We start from the raw sequence: 16,145 nt of genomic DNA on the forward strand, positions 1-16,145 counted from the left end.
CAAGCCCTTCTCCTACCTTCAGGATTTACCAAGCAGTGGTCATCAGACTGCTGCTCCCCTACCCTCTTCTCCACCACGTAGGTGGAGAATTTCAATGCTTCCGGTCTCATCTGACCAGGGGGGTTTACAGCTGCTGCCCGCCCACAGCTAATCACGCACAGGCAGGAGCTGTCAATCTCCCCGGTCAATCCCCTAAGGGGGTTGCACGCGAGAGCAAAATAGCGCATGTGTGCAATGTTAAATTTGGGCAGCGGATTGCTTCCCACCAAAGGAGAGCTCGGGCGGACAGTGACGAATATGTACCCGGGCTTAATTGATAAGTAAATTGGAAACTTTTTAAAAAAAATTGTATGCTGTGTCTGAATGAATAAATAATTTTTGTGGTTTTCAATACATTTAATAGTAAAAAAAAAAAAAAAAGACCCTGACAAGTCCATTACTTCTTGGGAAGACAAACTTCCCAATTCCTTTTTTCATATGGAGGATAAATGATTTATTAAAGGATTAAGAAGCTCTCCAAAATTCAAAGAATCAGACCCATAAAATAATCTCTTTGAATTTAGAGAACACTGCCACTGTATTTCACCTTACACGTCATATTGACAAAAGTTATGTGATTATAGGAAGTGCAGACAGATGCCAGATGTGACTATTGAGACTACCAAATACATCTTAAACTGCCTGGATAACTCTAGATTCAGGAACAATTTATTAGTCTGCATAAGGCATGTAATGAAGAACCCAAACTTCTGCAACAGATTTATGATTGTTTATAACAAATGAGTTATATATATTTATTTAATAATTCCACGATTTAACCTGGTACTGATGTCCACCTACTGAAGCAATTAATAAATCCCCATCACCCACACAGCTTCCTCTTGGCACCATGCGGCCAGTTTGCATTGCTGTGTGGAGGGGGGGGGGGGTAGCGTGTGTACTGTGTACTCCTCCCAACGGAGAGAGTTCTTGGCCGCGCATTCTCCCTCCCTTTACGCGAGCACCAAACCATTCCTGCGCGCCCCCAACAGCCTGTGATCCTTTCTCCCTCTCATTACGCGCTCCAGGTGCGCGCTCACACTGTTAAGTGGGCGGAGAGAGGGGTGGGACCGAGTGAATGTGATGCAGCAGAGTTGAGATATACATAAAGTACATATACCAACCCCTTTTGCTCGTGTCCGTGTGATAATAAGGAGCTTGTGCGCAGGGTGAGCTGTCGCTTGCTATCTATATACAGTATAATTAAGGATTGTGTGTTCAAAGATACGGTGAGAGATACTGCTGTGTTGGGTTCCTGGTTGACGGTGGATGTGTGTCCGGACCCCACAGAGGAGTTAGGAGGAGCCCCCCGGGGCGGTTGGTAAAGGAAGAGGAATAGGAGAAGAAGAAGAGCTGGGTCCGGGGGCTGCACCCAGACACGCTTCAGCACTGCGACCTGAGGGCAGGTAATGAGCTGAAGGGGCGAGGGATATTACATTGTATGCAGGGACCTGGCAACAGAGGGTTAATGTGTACAGGATGTGCAGTTTTATATGCAGATAATTTGGCCTCTGTATATAAATAAGGGATGTAGCTCTATGGCATTTAGTGTCAAATATGAGTTCTTTATAGAAGAGCTGTCCACTCAGTAGATAGGGACAAATCTATGCTTACTTAGAGTACGGTGTTGCCAGCAGTCTATCTTAATAACTGTGCTATATAAGGCTGTCTATTGAGTATGAGCTCAGTATATAAAGGATGTCCACTTATGTTGGATGTGTAGGGTCATTTAGGGATTCATAATGTGTAAATTGTTTACATGGGGCTCAGTATTGATGGACTGTTTATTTATATTAGATATGAGTCTGAGCTAGAGGGTTATTTATCTAAATGTGATGTGTTAACTATTGAGTGTAAGCGGTCTAGAGAAGGGTTATACATGAATACTGCATATAAGGGTTAATTGTATTTAGTCAGTATGATTTTGTTTAGAGTGAGGTCACACTAGTGGTTATACAGAACTATCTGTGCAATAAGAACTGTGCATACAGGGGTTTTATACACATAATGAATATATGAGGTGTGAAATGTATCTAGGTACTATGTATGCATACTAAGTAAACATGACTATCTAATTAAGCTTTGTATAGAAAGGCTATTTGTTGTCAATGGCTATATTGGGGTGCAACTGCCAACAGAGTTTGAACTTAGTATGGGGAGCTGTCTCTACTGTGTATATGTACAATGTATATAGGGGCATTATTTCTGCATGGGTCTTATTACGTTATCTAGTTTATTTGCTACCAAACTGTCTCAGGGTGGTCCAGAGATTCAACTGTGCAGTTCACCCCCAAATTGTTTTATATTCTGTTTGCTGCAAATTTCCATTTGTTGTGCTTCAAATTTTTCTATCCAAAGCCAGTATTGGGAAAATTAAAACTAAGAGATGTTAGTGGTAACGTGACTTGGTAGAATGTAGACTAATTATCCTCTGTTTAGGCCTGGGTTTCACATGTTTAAATGAAACCTTGGAACAGTCCAGAAAATTGATGAGTCAGGTACCCACATTTTAGGATCCAAAGAAGCTTTCTACATATGGGTAAAGTTATCCATATCCAAAAGAGCCGGAAGTAAAATATTAGGAGCCGTGGTTCTGTGACTCCAGGATTTGTCAAGCCCTCATTTAGGGCACTAGAGGTGTCAAAACTTGGTTTTCTATCAATACAGTGTGCAATTTGCATAAAAGCTCTCGGAACATTGATCCTTAGACCTCAGGGTCTAGCTATATGCACATTTATACTTTTAAAAGTATTTATGGAGTCTGAGCGCTGCATATTGAGCTTGGTATTAATAGAGTCTGAGATACATGTAGACAGGTTTTCTCTGTTTTTTGGGCATATACACACACTCTCACATTTTTCCAACACATATACACATATAAACACACGAATACACATGAATACACATATATACACACCTATATATACACAACACCAGCAATAAGATTATGATTCACTGAAGGCTCATTTGATGGTTATCATTTTTTAGCAATAAAGTATTTTTTAATTAAGGTATGTACATTGTTTTTTTTAGACATAATTTTATTGCACACTTGATATATTTACATTATACTGTAGTCTATCTTTTATATATATTCTGTATAAAGCATTTTTAAATGAATGTGACTTACATTAGTTCAACAAAATGAAAATGTAATCTAAACATTCATAGTTTGAATAAGAGGGGCCAGTGGCTTTTGAAACAAAGTAAAAGAAAGCCAGTGTACAACTGCTTACCACCTAGTGTGCATCTTTGCTATTCATTGTCATTGATACCTAAGTAGAGAGATGTCCTTTTTAATACAGCCGTTTTGTAACCTCTATGAATCAGGGAAATTCTATAATTCTCTGTAAGAATTTTATTATATACGTTCTTTTTGTAGAATGAAATGCTGCCTCTTTATATGAAGGCATTAACAGAACATTAACCTTTATATTCAAGATATGCAACCTCTATATTCCCATGGCATACTGACAAATTCATTTATTCTAGCTACTTTTTTAATAGTCTTTTAGAATGTTAACTATTTATACATATCAATAAGATGAAGTTGAAAAACCTTGGAACCAGAGAACTTTGTTTCATTAAAAAATGATAATGGTTTCTATGTATTCTATATATGTATACAGGATATCAATTTGTTTCCCTCATCCATAAAATAACCTTTCTATATTTAACCCACAATATAATAAAGGATTTGACAAATGGCAAAAAATAATAAAATCTAACAGTCATGGCTCCCAATATTCAGATTCTGTTGCCTGGATCTTTAAACAGACAATGCTAAAGAGTATTATTACTGACTGCTGTACAGGTATACCCCGCTCATACAGCGGGTTAGGGACCGGAGCCCCGCTGTAAAGTGAAAACCGCCTTAAAGTGAAACCAAGCAGTTTTAGCTTTCTTTTCAGTGTTTAAAATCCCGAAAACATGTTTGAACTAACATATATTAGGGGTGCAATAGTGCTATGTTTAGTTTAACACTAGCATAGCAAGTATTCAATAAATACTGTACCTGTAAAATTGTAACAATTACTGTAGTAAAATTTGCCAGACTATAGCACTGAGACACAGATTGCACTGCAATGCTATAAACAGAGTGAACTAAGCATAACAAAATGATGCCATTCACTTTTCTAGCAATCTCACAATGAGTACAGTACTGTTTCAAAATCCTTGGAGGTTGAACTTCAGCTCCACAAAGCGCTGTATTAGCGAATCGCTGTAAAGTGAAGCGCTGTAAAGTGAGGTATACCTGTATATGATATACTTTTCTCAACTCCTAATTATAATGCCTGTATTTTGCATGACATGGGTACTAAAACTGCAAACTTTTGATGCCCTTAAAGCAGATCTTAACAAAACCTGGACCCTAGGAGCCATTGGCTCCTGGAATTTTACCAGTGCCCCCTAACTTTTTGAGTTGTTTTCTATATCTATATACAAATATCACACTCTGACTCCTTAAAGTATGTCTGGCACCTAAGTATTCTTACTGGCAACTACATTTTAAGCAGATTTGTCGACCACTGCCTTAAAGGGACAGTCTACTACAGAATTTTTATTGTTTAAAAAGATAGATAATCCCTTTATTACTTATTCCCCAGTTTTGCATTACCAACACAGTTATATTAATATACTTTTTACCTCTGTGATTACCTTGTATCTAAGCCTCTACAGACTGCCCCCTTATTTCAGTTCTTTTGACAGACTTGAATTTTAGCCAATCGGTGCCCTCTCTAAAGTAACTTCACTGGTGTGAGCATGATGTTATCTATATGACACACATGAACTAATGCCCTCTAGCTGTGAAAAACAGTCAAATGCATTCAGATAAGAGGCGGGCTTCAAGGGCTTAGAAATTAGCATATGAGCCTACCTAAGTTTAGCTTTCAACTAAGAATACCAACAGAACAACGTAATTTAATCATAAAAGTATATTGGAAAGTTATTTTAAAACTTCATATCCTATCGGAATCATGAAAGTTTAATTTTGAATAGACTGTCCCTTTTAACCCGTTGAGTGCTAAGCACTTTCCCACCTGGGTGCTAAGATTTTTTTAATGTTATTTTTTTTTTTTTTTTTAACAATTATTTATAAACTTTTTTTATTTTTTCCCCAGACCCCCAAGACTTACACTGTTGGAAAGGTTACACTTGGGGGTCTATATCTGCTTAGATGCCTGAGATACAGGCTTCTAAGCAGCATGCCCCCTGCTCCTATACTTAACATTGTTAAGTATAAATAAAGTTGCGCAGTGACGTCATCACGTTATTGCGCGTGACGTCCCCACACAAAACGGGTAGGAGCGGGTGGGAGCCCCCAGATCTCCCTCAAGGTGGGAGAGTCCTAGTGACGGCTCTGAGCAGTCATTACCACTAGAGTGGGAAACTCTGTGACGGCTCAGAGCCGTCATTAGCACTCAAAGGGATAAAGAGATATGAAACCCGAAAAATGTATTTTGTAATTCCGACAGAGCATACATTTTAAAAAAAGTTCCCATTTCACTTCAATTTTCAAATTTGCTTTGTTCTCATGTTATTCTTTGTTGACGAGATACCTGGGGTAGGTGGCTGGAACACTACATAGCAGGAAATAGTGCTGCCATCTAGTGCTCTTGCAAATTTGTAAACTTCTGTCATATAGTGCTCCAGACACATGCACGCTCCTGAGCTTACTTTTTCTACTTTTTAACAAAAGATACCAAGAGAACAAAGACAATTTTATAATAGAAGTAAATTAGAAAGATGTTCAAAATTGAATGCTCTATCGGAATCATGAAAGAAAAATAAATTTAGTTGCATGTCCATTTAAAGTTCTGCATGAACAGCTTTTATTTGCATAATGTTTTAAAATGTATTTTGAAGGTAAAGGGATAGAAAGGTCAAAATTGAAATCTTCTTCAGGGGTGCATTTACATTTTAAATATAAACATTTTTCAATATACTTTTATTAGCAAAAATGCTTCCAGTAAGTTATTACTTTTTAAGTGGCATGTCCAGTTTTCTAGCATTCAAACACGACAACTTCTCCACGTGGTATCCTTAAATGAATATACAAAGGGTAATCTTAAAACTCACCCTCCCAGTCTGATGGAAACTAAATTGAAGAAAATGCACTGCTATCTCTGTTTGACTTGTAATACACAATGAATATACACTATTTTTTTTTTTTTTACTTCTGTACTATATAACAAAGCACCAATATCATCTTCTTATTTAAATATCTCCCACTCTAGTTATATAATGGTAAAGTTATAGTATATTAAATTAAATCCTGAATCTAGCTTTTATTTTTAAAGTATTTTCATTTATATATATATATATATATATTTTTTTTTTAATGAGCAAAATCCTTTCTTTTTTTTTTTTTTTTTATTATTATCTATAAGTTTGATTATTCCCCGTCCATCCGTCCTCTAAAAAATGCATTTTTTCTCGTTGTGACTTTTTCACCACTTATCCAATCCACTTTGGAGACACTGTCTAAGAGAGATCAGAGTGCATGAGCAGTTCTGCAACACTTTTTTTTATTTTCTGTGCCTTATGGCTGCAAAGTGGATTGGATAAGAGGTGAAAACGTTACCTTGAGGATAAAAAGACACTTGAAGACGGCGGCTGGACAGGGAATAATCCAACTTTATAGCTGATGATTAAAAAAGGATTTTGCGCATGGTAAAAAAATAAATAAATGAAAGTACTATTAAAATAAAAGGTAAGTTCAGAATTTACTTTCATATACTATCACATTTCTATTCCATCTGTGATGTCAGATTGACAGGTATCTCACTAAAATAATAAGTAAGTAGTGTGTAATGCGTCTCCCACCTAAAGCCTTCCCTTGTCTGCGTGTGTACTGCAGCAAATTAAACTATGGGGTTTCAGGAGCACAATAAAATAACGTTTAGTGGCTGTGCTTCATCTAGGTTGCTCTACTCAAGGGCAGCCATCCTCAAAATTGCAATAAAAGTGTTTTGATAATCTCATGATAAATATCTGTTTTGCTGTACTTCTACTAATGTACCACTAGATTAAAAAGAAAAGAAATAATTTTTAAACAATATAAAAAAACATCAGTATTGATTAGTGTAATTGGTTATTTATCTGACTTGTCTCATCTATTTTCTCACTTGGTAAACCAATCGTGTTCAACTATTTTAAGTTATTTTATGGTTGATTGTTAGAACCATATTATGTTATATTTCCATTTAAATTATATTACTTCATCTTTTGTTTAACCCCTTTGTTACTGGGCAGTGAGGGCCAAAAATATCTAAACTATATCGATCTAAGATCTGGGAGGGGGTGGGGGGTTGGTCTTTTGGGGGGGCAAGCTACAATACAGAAAAATATTAAAAACAAATGTTTTACTATAAACTGGGTACTGGCAGACAGCTGCAGTACCAAAGATGGCTACTAATAAGTTAGAGGGGGATGGTTAAAGAGCTGTTTGGGGGGGTATCAGGGAGGTTGGGGGCTAAGGGGGGATCCTCCAGAGCAGCATATGTAAATATGCCTTTTTAAATTTTTTTTTTTATCAAAGATAGCTTTTTTTTTTTTTTTAGTACTGGCAGACTTTCTGCCAGTACTTAACATGGCGGGGACAATTGTGGGGTGGGGGAGGGAAGAGAGCTGTTTGGGAGGGATCAGGGGGTGTAATGTGTCAGGTGGTGTAATGTGTCAGGTGGGAGGCTGATCTCTACACTAAAGCTAAAATTAACCCTGCAAGCTCCCTACATGCTACCTAATTAACCCCTTCACTGCTAGCCATAATACACGTGTGATGTGCAGCGGCATTTAGCCGCCTTCTAATTACCAAAAAGCAACGCCAAAGCCATGTATGTCTGCTTTTTCTCAACAAAGGGGATCACAGAGAAGCATTTATAACCATTTGTGCCATTATTGCACAAGCTGTTTGTAAATAATTTTAGTGAGAAACCTAAACTTTGTGAAAAAGTTTGTGAAAAAGCGAACAATTTTTTTTATTTGATCGCATTTGGCGGTGAAATGGTGGCATGCAATATACCAAAATGGGCCTAGATCAATACTTTGGGTTGTCTTCTACACTAAAGCTAAAATTAACCCTACTAGCTCCCTAATTAACCCCTGCACTGCTGGACATAATACACGTGTGGTGCGCAGTGGCATTTAGAAGCCTTCTAATTACCAAAAAGCAACGCCAAAGCCATATATGTCTGCTATTTCTGAAGAAAGGGGATCCCAGAGAAGCATTTACAACCATTTGTGCCATAATTGCACAAGCTGTTTGTAAATGATTTCAGTGAGAAACCTAAAATTGTGAAAAATGTAATTTTTTTTTTTTAATTTAATCGCATTTGGCGGTGAAATGGTGGCATGAAATATACCAAAATGGGCCTAGATCAATACTTAGGGTTGTCTACTACACTACAATAAAGCTAAAATTAACCCTACAAGCTCCCTACATGTTCCCTAATTAACCCCTTCATTGCTGGGCATAATACACGTGTGGTGCGCAGTGGCATTTAGTGGCCTTCTAATTACCAAAAGCAACACCAAAGCCATATATGTCTGCTATTTATGAAAAAATATATATATATACTGTATAAACATAATCACATTCCGCAGAAACCGAGAAACCGTAACATTTGTTCATTGGCATCAACTGATTGAGCAAAGACCAAAGGTCTATATTTTTTGTTTGTCATTTTATGATCATTTTAAGGTATTTTTTGTGCAGCTATTTCTAAAATAATGCAATGGGCTAAATCATATTTGGTATAGCTAAACCCAACTAAACTATACATTTCTAAAGTAGACAACCCAAGGTACTGATCTATGCCCATTTTGGTATATTTGATGCCACTATTTGGCCGCCAAATACAATCATATAAAAAAAAATTGTTTGCTTTTTTGAAAATGTTGGGTTCTCAATGAAATTATTTACACAAACTAATACAGGGAGTGCAGAATTATTAGGCAAGTTGTATTTTTGAGGATTAATTTTATTATTGAACAACAACCATGTTCTCAATGAACCCAAAAAACTCATTAATATCAAAGCTGAATAGTTTTGGAAGTAGTTTTTAGTTTGTTTTTAGTTATAGCTATTTTAGGGGGATATCTGTTTGTGCAGGTGACTATTACTGTGCATAATTATTAGGCAACTTAACAAAAAACAAATATATACCCATTTCAATTATTTATTTTTACCAGTGAAACCAATATAACATCTCAACATTAACAAATATACATTTCTGACATTCAAAAACAAAACAAAAACAAATCAGTGACCAATATAGCCACCTTTCTTTGCAAGGACACTCAAAAGCCTGCCATCCATAGATTCTGTCAGTGTTTTGATCTCTTCACCATCAACATTGCGTGCAGCAGCAACCACAGCCTCCCAGACACTGTTCAGAGAGGTGTACTGTTTTCCCTCCTTGTAAATCTCACATTTGATGATGGACCACAGGTTCTCAATGGGGTTCAGATCAGGTGAACAAGGAGGCCATGTCATTAGATTTTCTTCTTTTATACCCTTTCTTGCCAGCCACGCTGTGGAGTACTTGGAAGCTTGTGATGGAGCATTGTCCTGCATGAAAATCATGTTTTTCTTGAAGGATGCAGACTTCTTCCTGTACCACTGCTTGAAGAAGGTGTCTTCCAGAAACTGGCAGTAGGACTGGGAGTTGAGCTTGACTCCATCCTCAACCCGAAAAGGCCCCACAAGCTCATCTTTGATGATACCAGCCCAAACCAGTACTCCACCTCCACCTTGCTGGCGTCTGAGTCGGACTGGAGCTCTCTGCCCTTTACCAATCCAGCCACGGGCCCATCCATCTGGCCCATCAAGACTCACTCTCATTTCATCAGTCCATAAAACCTTAGAAAAATCAGTCTTGAGATATTTCTTGGCCCAGTCTTGATGTTTCAGCTTGTGTGTCTTGTTCAGTGGTGGTCGTCTTTCAGCCTTTCTTACCTTGGCCATGTCTCTGAGTATTGCACACCTTGTGCTTTTGGGCACTCCAGTGATGTTGCAGCTCTGAAATATGGCCAAACTGGTGGCATCTTGGCAGCTGCACGCTTGACTTTTCTCAGTTCATGGGCAGTTATTTTGCGCCTTGGTTTTTCCACATGCTTCTTGCGACCCTGTTGACTATTTTGAATGAAACGCTTGATTGTTCGATGATCACGCTTCAGAAGCTTTGCAATTTTAAGAGTGCTGCATCCCTCTGCAAGATATCTCACTATTTTTGACTTTTCTGAGCCTGTCAAGTCCTTCTTTTGACCCATTTTGCCAAAGGAAAGGAAGTTGCCTAATAATTATGCACACCTGATATAGGGTGTTGATGTCATTAGACCACAGCCCTTCTCATTACAGAGATGCACATCACCTAATATGCTTAATTGGTAGTAGGCTTTCGAGCCTATACAGCTTGGAGTAAGACAACATGCATAAAGAGGATGATGTGGTCAAAATACTCATTTGCCTAATAATTCTGCACTCCCTGTATAGTTATAAGACAAATGGTTGTAAAACCTTCTCTGGGGTCATCTTTGTTCAGAAACTGCAGACATGCATGGCCTTGCTATTGTTTTTGGCAATTTGAGGGCTGATAATTGCAGCTGTGCACCACACTTCTAAAATTCCAGGCAGTGAAGGGGTTCATCAGGTACCTTGCAAGGTTCATTTTAGCTGTAGTGTAGAGATTACCCTCCCACCTGTCACCTCCCACCCCCTGATATCTGGAGCACTATATGGCAGTAAATAGTTCTCTTGCAAAAAGGATAATATTCTTGCTAAACTACTGCCATAAAGTGCTCCAGACACATGTATGCTCCTGAGCTTACCTCGCTGCTTTTCAACAAAAGATACCAGGAGAACAAGACATGTTGATAAAAGGAGTAAATTAGAAAGTTGTTTAAAATTGCATGTTCTATCTGAATAATAAAATAAAATGTTCCCTTTAAAGCACAATATTTGCAAGAAGAGATCTGTGTCACTAAGTAAAAAAATAAATATGTATACCCAAAAGACCCCTCATTAGAAAGAGAACCATTTATTTTAAATGAGGCACAGTAATATTACCCTCTGGATTATATTACATGGTTAATATCAAATTAAAATTCCTTAAAATCATTATGCAACAAATGTGCAGTGACCAAAAGGAACAATATTGAAACTGCTTCTCTTTCTTAGCCAAATAAATAACGCTTACACTCATGAAATTCCCTATTTAAAAAAAAAAGGTGACACATAATTGATGGAAAAGGATGGTGAATACTTATATAAAGGGTTGCTAAATCTGCTTGGGGCTACTAACTTTTTGGATTATTCTACATTTTTTTCCTTTTAGAAATTAATAATATCCTGGTACTTTGAAATTGTGTGGCTTGCTTTTCAGTATATGCTAAATATATAAATTGTTTGTTTTATTTTGATCAATTATTTTTTTTTCCTCAAAAATTGTTTAGTCTCTGATTTTACCACATGAAAAAAAGCTATTCATCATTTGTCCTGTTGTGTTTTGTTACAGCGGGAATTAATGCTTGTCATGGTTTTTTAGTACCGAATATGTGGTGGCTGGAATATAGGGTATGTTGCAAATAAAGATTCACTATTTTAAGCGCATATTTAAACCAGTGATAAAATGAAATTTCAATAATGACAATTCCTGGGCACTAATTCCTTAATCTTTCCAATCACTTTAAAGGCAAATTCAAGCTGTCCTGAACTGTGAAAGCAGAAACAAAATATTTCCTTAGGGAAGTATTAAGAATCAGCACAATCTAAAGGAAATTAATGGAGCTATATTTAATTAAGTTAATTTGTGTCTAGTAATGAATTATGTTGTACTTTTTTTTTTTTTTATGAAGATTCCGATTGACATTGTGTTTGTGGTTTCTCTCAAGGCTGATTTTCAGTTTGTCTGTACTAAGCAGCATGTTTATTTTTTATTAAGCATAAATATATTTAACAATACTATGAAGTCTATGCATAGTCCTGTTTTTACTATGCCAGCCTTAGTGGTTGGCATTAGTACAGCATATAGTCTCATGTTGCCATCCAGAGCTTCCCATATACCTCTAATTTGTATGGTTCATGGGACACTGCATTTGCTCCTCGCCAGTCCCCATTGCCCCACCCTTTCAAACTGCAGCACATGCTCCTTAAAGGGACAGTCTAGTCAAAATTAAACTTTCATGATTCTGATAGGGCATGCGATTTTAAGCAAGTTTTCAATTTACTTTTATCATCGAATTTGCTTTGTTCTCTTGGTATTCTTTGTTGAATGCTAAACCTAGGTAGGGTCATATGCTAACCTTGAAGGCCATCTCTTATCTCAGTGCATTTTGAAAAGAACTGAAAAAAGGGGGCAGTCTGCAGAGGTTTAGATACAAGGTGATCACTGAGGTAAAAAGTATTTGGTTATGCAAAACTGGGAAATGGGTAATAAAGGGATTATCTATCTTTAAACAATAACAATTCTGGAGTAGACTGTCCCTTTAATGGGACAGTAAATGCATTGATATTTTTTGTGTTTCATAAGAGCTTTATTGATTGATTCACAGGTTTACAATATTCACTAATATGCTTCCATTACATCATGAGGTACCATATGGTAATGCATTGATATTTTTATATAAATTGTTTAGTAATGAAAGTTTTTCATTATACATAATTTATTTTGCCTCCTTTTCATGTAATTTAGCTCTGACAATTTGTTTTTTCTCAAGGCTTATCCTGCTACCTATTTTTTCCCTTATTGGGTTTAACATATAACAACTGCAAAACAATGCATTTTATGCTAAACTTATGACTGTGGCTATTTAGTTTATATACAGACTAAAGCCTAGATTGGCTCCTCTAAATAAGACAAATGGTGAGTTTGGCTATTGTAAACAAATTGCAGTAAAAAGGATGCTTATTTGTTTTAAAACAAATAGACTTGGCTTATAACTTACTCTAGAGCAGTACAGAAATATCTTGTGATTACAAGCTTTTTACTGTCCTTTTTATTTAATTGTAAAAAAATGTTTTCGTAATCCTCTCCCTCTGTACAATGTTTTTTACTCCAACAATACAAGATCATTAATAATAGATTAAACAAATACGCTGCTATTCAGTCCTAATAATGACACCAGTTGGCATCTCTGCCTGACACTATTTTATGTGACGTTCACTTTCGTAATCGATAAATTAGGTAAATTACTCCAAAATTATGATAGTTCATTTATTTTTTAAAGGGTCACAAAATACAGTACATTAACATAATCTAGAAATGCAAAAAAAAAAGACAATGTAAAAACACATAGTTCAAATTTCAAATGAGTAGTAGATTTTTTTTTTATTTTTGTTTTTATTATTTTTTTTCAATTTCAAGTACATTTTTAATGAGGTAACAATTGTACAGTACACACTTCATACAAATAAATAAGAAACCTGAGCTAGAAGTTACAAATCTTAGTTAAAGGGACAGTATACACTCATTTTCATATAACTGCATGTAATACACACTACTATAAAGAATAAGATGCACAGATACTGATATAAAAATCCAGTATAAAACTGTTTAAAAACTTAGAAGCTCTCAGTTTAGCTCTATTGAAAAGGCAGTTGGAAAGCCCACTGCAAGTGGGAAATAAGACACTCCCCCTCCCCCTTCTTTTGCATATGAAAAGACCCTTTACACAAACAGGAGCAAGCTGGAGAAGGTAGCTGACGGTATTCAAATAAAACTTTGGGGCTTGGTTAGGAGTCTGAAAATCAGAGCAATGTTCTTTAAAAATAAGAAAAATTATACATTTTTAAAAAAAACAAACATTATGGGTTTTATAAATAGATCATCTACAAAACATTTATGCAAAGAAAAAATGAGTGTGTAATGGCCCTTTAACATCAGCTATAAATAAAAAATATATTAATTAGGAAGTACAGCAATGGTATAATGACATCAATCTTATTGTCTATTTAGGTAGTATAAAGAAATACGGTAGTAGCTCACATTTATCAGGGTATTATACACCTCATTTTTCTGGAAAAAAAAAGTTTAGTAATTTACATTAATAAAACAGGAAACAGTACCCTTGGGTGTTGTAATTTCAAAAGAGAAATAGTATGTCCTTGATGGGTACTAAATAAGCAAACAAATGGGTTTTAAGAATAAAATGAAATACTGTAAGGAACTACATAAGAAATCAATATAGGCAAAAAAAATAAAGAAGGTATAATGAGCCTTTGAGTAACCTGTTTAAAAGAACTTCATTGTGTGAATATATTTAGGGACAGTAACAGTCTCAAACAAAGTGAGCTATAGACCTAGAGTTTTTTTTTTTTTTTTTTTTAATCCTTCGCTACTATGGGGGAAAAATTAAAATAAAAAAGCCAGGCTCTCAGGGAAAAAAAGGGGTTTTTAGGAGGGGACTAAGATCACCTGCCCAACCCTGCAGGGTCACTATTAAAGTAATATTAAAGGGACATTACACTGTAAAATTGTTTTTCCCTTAATGTGCTTCCAATTCCTTTTTTTTTTTTTTTTTTTTTTTTTTAACAACTGCAGAGTATAAAATGTATGGGAATTTGCTTTTTAAGGTTTATTCGTGTTTATTAAATAACTGATTTTGGTTTTTTTTTATGTCACAACCTAATAAAATTGGTTGAGCTTGTAGGTATAATCAGATCTCATTTACTTTATCACATTGTGTACATATACATGCTTCTTTATCTTATATCTGTCCGTAAACCAATGACCAATACTTGGAGAGAACAATAAAAAAAATATTATTTATTTAAATTTATTTATTACGTTATCTCTTCTATACCCGACTGGGAGTGTAATTTCTTCTGCTGGCTGTGTTTACACAGCTTATCTTTAGCTTGGACCTAAGGCCAAAACCTTACAGAATAGGTGGGAAAACCACAGGCTAAATCAACTATTTCAAATGCCAATATAAGGGTAAGGAAATACTTGTAAACAATTTAATACACTCCAGCAGGTAAAGTGGATAATTGGGAACAAATTAAAGGGGAGAAATATTTTGAGTAAACTGATCCTTTATTAAGCCCAAAGAAAATGACTTCCATGATTCCCAGGTTTCAAAATGTAATGTAGGGATCCCCCTATTCAGGAAGACCTTCTCATCCATGAGTTTAAAGTATTCAATAATATCTATGACTTCTAATTATTCGGGACTGCCTTTTGCTTCCAACACCTAGCTAGGGACAACGTCACTGCCATGAGGATATAGATATATAGGTATTTCTTGGCCCTCGATAGTCCAGGGAGGTCTAAATGCAAACTTAACTGGGTACATAAATCAAAAGTAGTGTCCCAGAGACGGGCAATCCCTCCAAATGTGCAGGTCAGTGCCTATCGCTCTGCAAGATCTCCAACAATAAGTGGAGTGAGTTTTAGAAACGCTATATAGCCTAGAGGAAACCCAATGCCACTTGGTCAAAAGTTTTAAGTATAGTGGATAGGCAACTTAGCTACAGAGAGAGCTGCTTAACATCCAAATTCCCACTCCTGCAGATTGTGTGTTTTCTTAAGGTTAGGGCAGTCAAGCAGGTGTTGATAATGTACAGAGAGAGGCCTTCATTCCTGGGCCCCCACTTTCCATCTTGCCTCTCAGAGAGCAAGTAGACTTAAATGTACAGTATACACCAATTTCCATATAACTGCATGTAATAGACACTACTATAAAGAATAATATGTACAGATACTGATCTAAACATCCAGTATAAAACCTTTTCAAACCTTAATTAGAAGCTCCCAGTTCAGCACTGTGGAAAAGGTTAGGCTGGGCACCCACTGAAATGGGCTGGAAAGCAAAAAGAGCAGACCCCCCCCCCTCCCCTGCATATGAAAATATCATTTACACAATCAGGAGCAAGCTGGAGTAGGTAGACAACAGTCTACTTTTAACATTTTGGGGCTTGGTTAGGAGTCTGAAAATCAACACAATGTTATTTAAAAATAAGCAAAACTATCATTTTTTTAAAAAAAACCCTGTATGGGCTATATGTACAAAACATTTATGCATAGAAATATCTAGTGTACAATGTCCCTTTAAGGAAACCCCCGCTAGTCCCTGTGTATAGGTCTTTAACTTGATGGAGGTCT

The 16,145-nt window shown here is 36.3% G+C and overlaps 1 protein-coding gene across 2 annotated transcripts in view; it reads left to right on the forward strand.

Moving 5' to 3' along the window:
* The first annotated feature begins 1,102 nt into the window (after positions 1 to 1,102).
* The window catches only part of LOC128660401 (ubiquitin-conjugating enzyme E2 E2), a 746,956-nt gene continuing 731,913 nt past the window's right edge, over positions 1,103 to 16,145 (forward strand). The window contains exon 1 of one of the 2 annotated variants that reach the window (XM_053714227.1): positions 1,103 to 1,208. The gene's annotated coding sequence lies outside the window, so the exon portion shown is untranslated. Of the gene's footprint in view, positions 1,446 to 16,145 lie in introns of both variants that reach the window. The other variant, XM_053714226.1, reaches the window with a different exon arrangement.

The sequence above is a fragment of the Bombina bombina genome, chromosome 5 (genome assembly GCF_027579735.1).
Source record: "Bombina bombina isolate aBomBom1 chromosome 5, aBomBom1.pri, whole genome shotgun sequence".
NCBI classification, from domain to species: domain Eukaryota; kingdom Metazoa; phylum Chordata; class Amphibia; order Anura; family Bombinatoridae; genus Bombina; species Bombina bombina.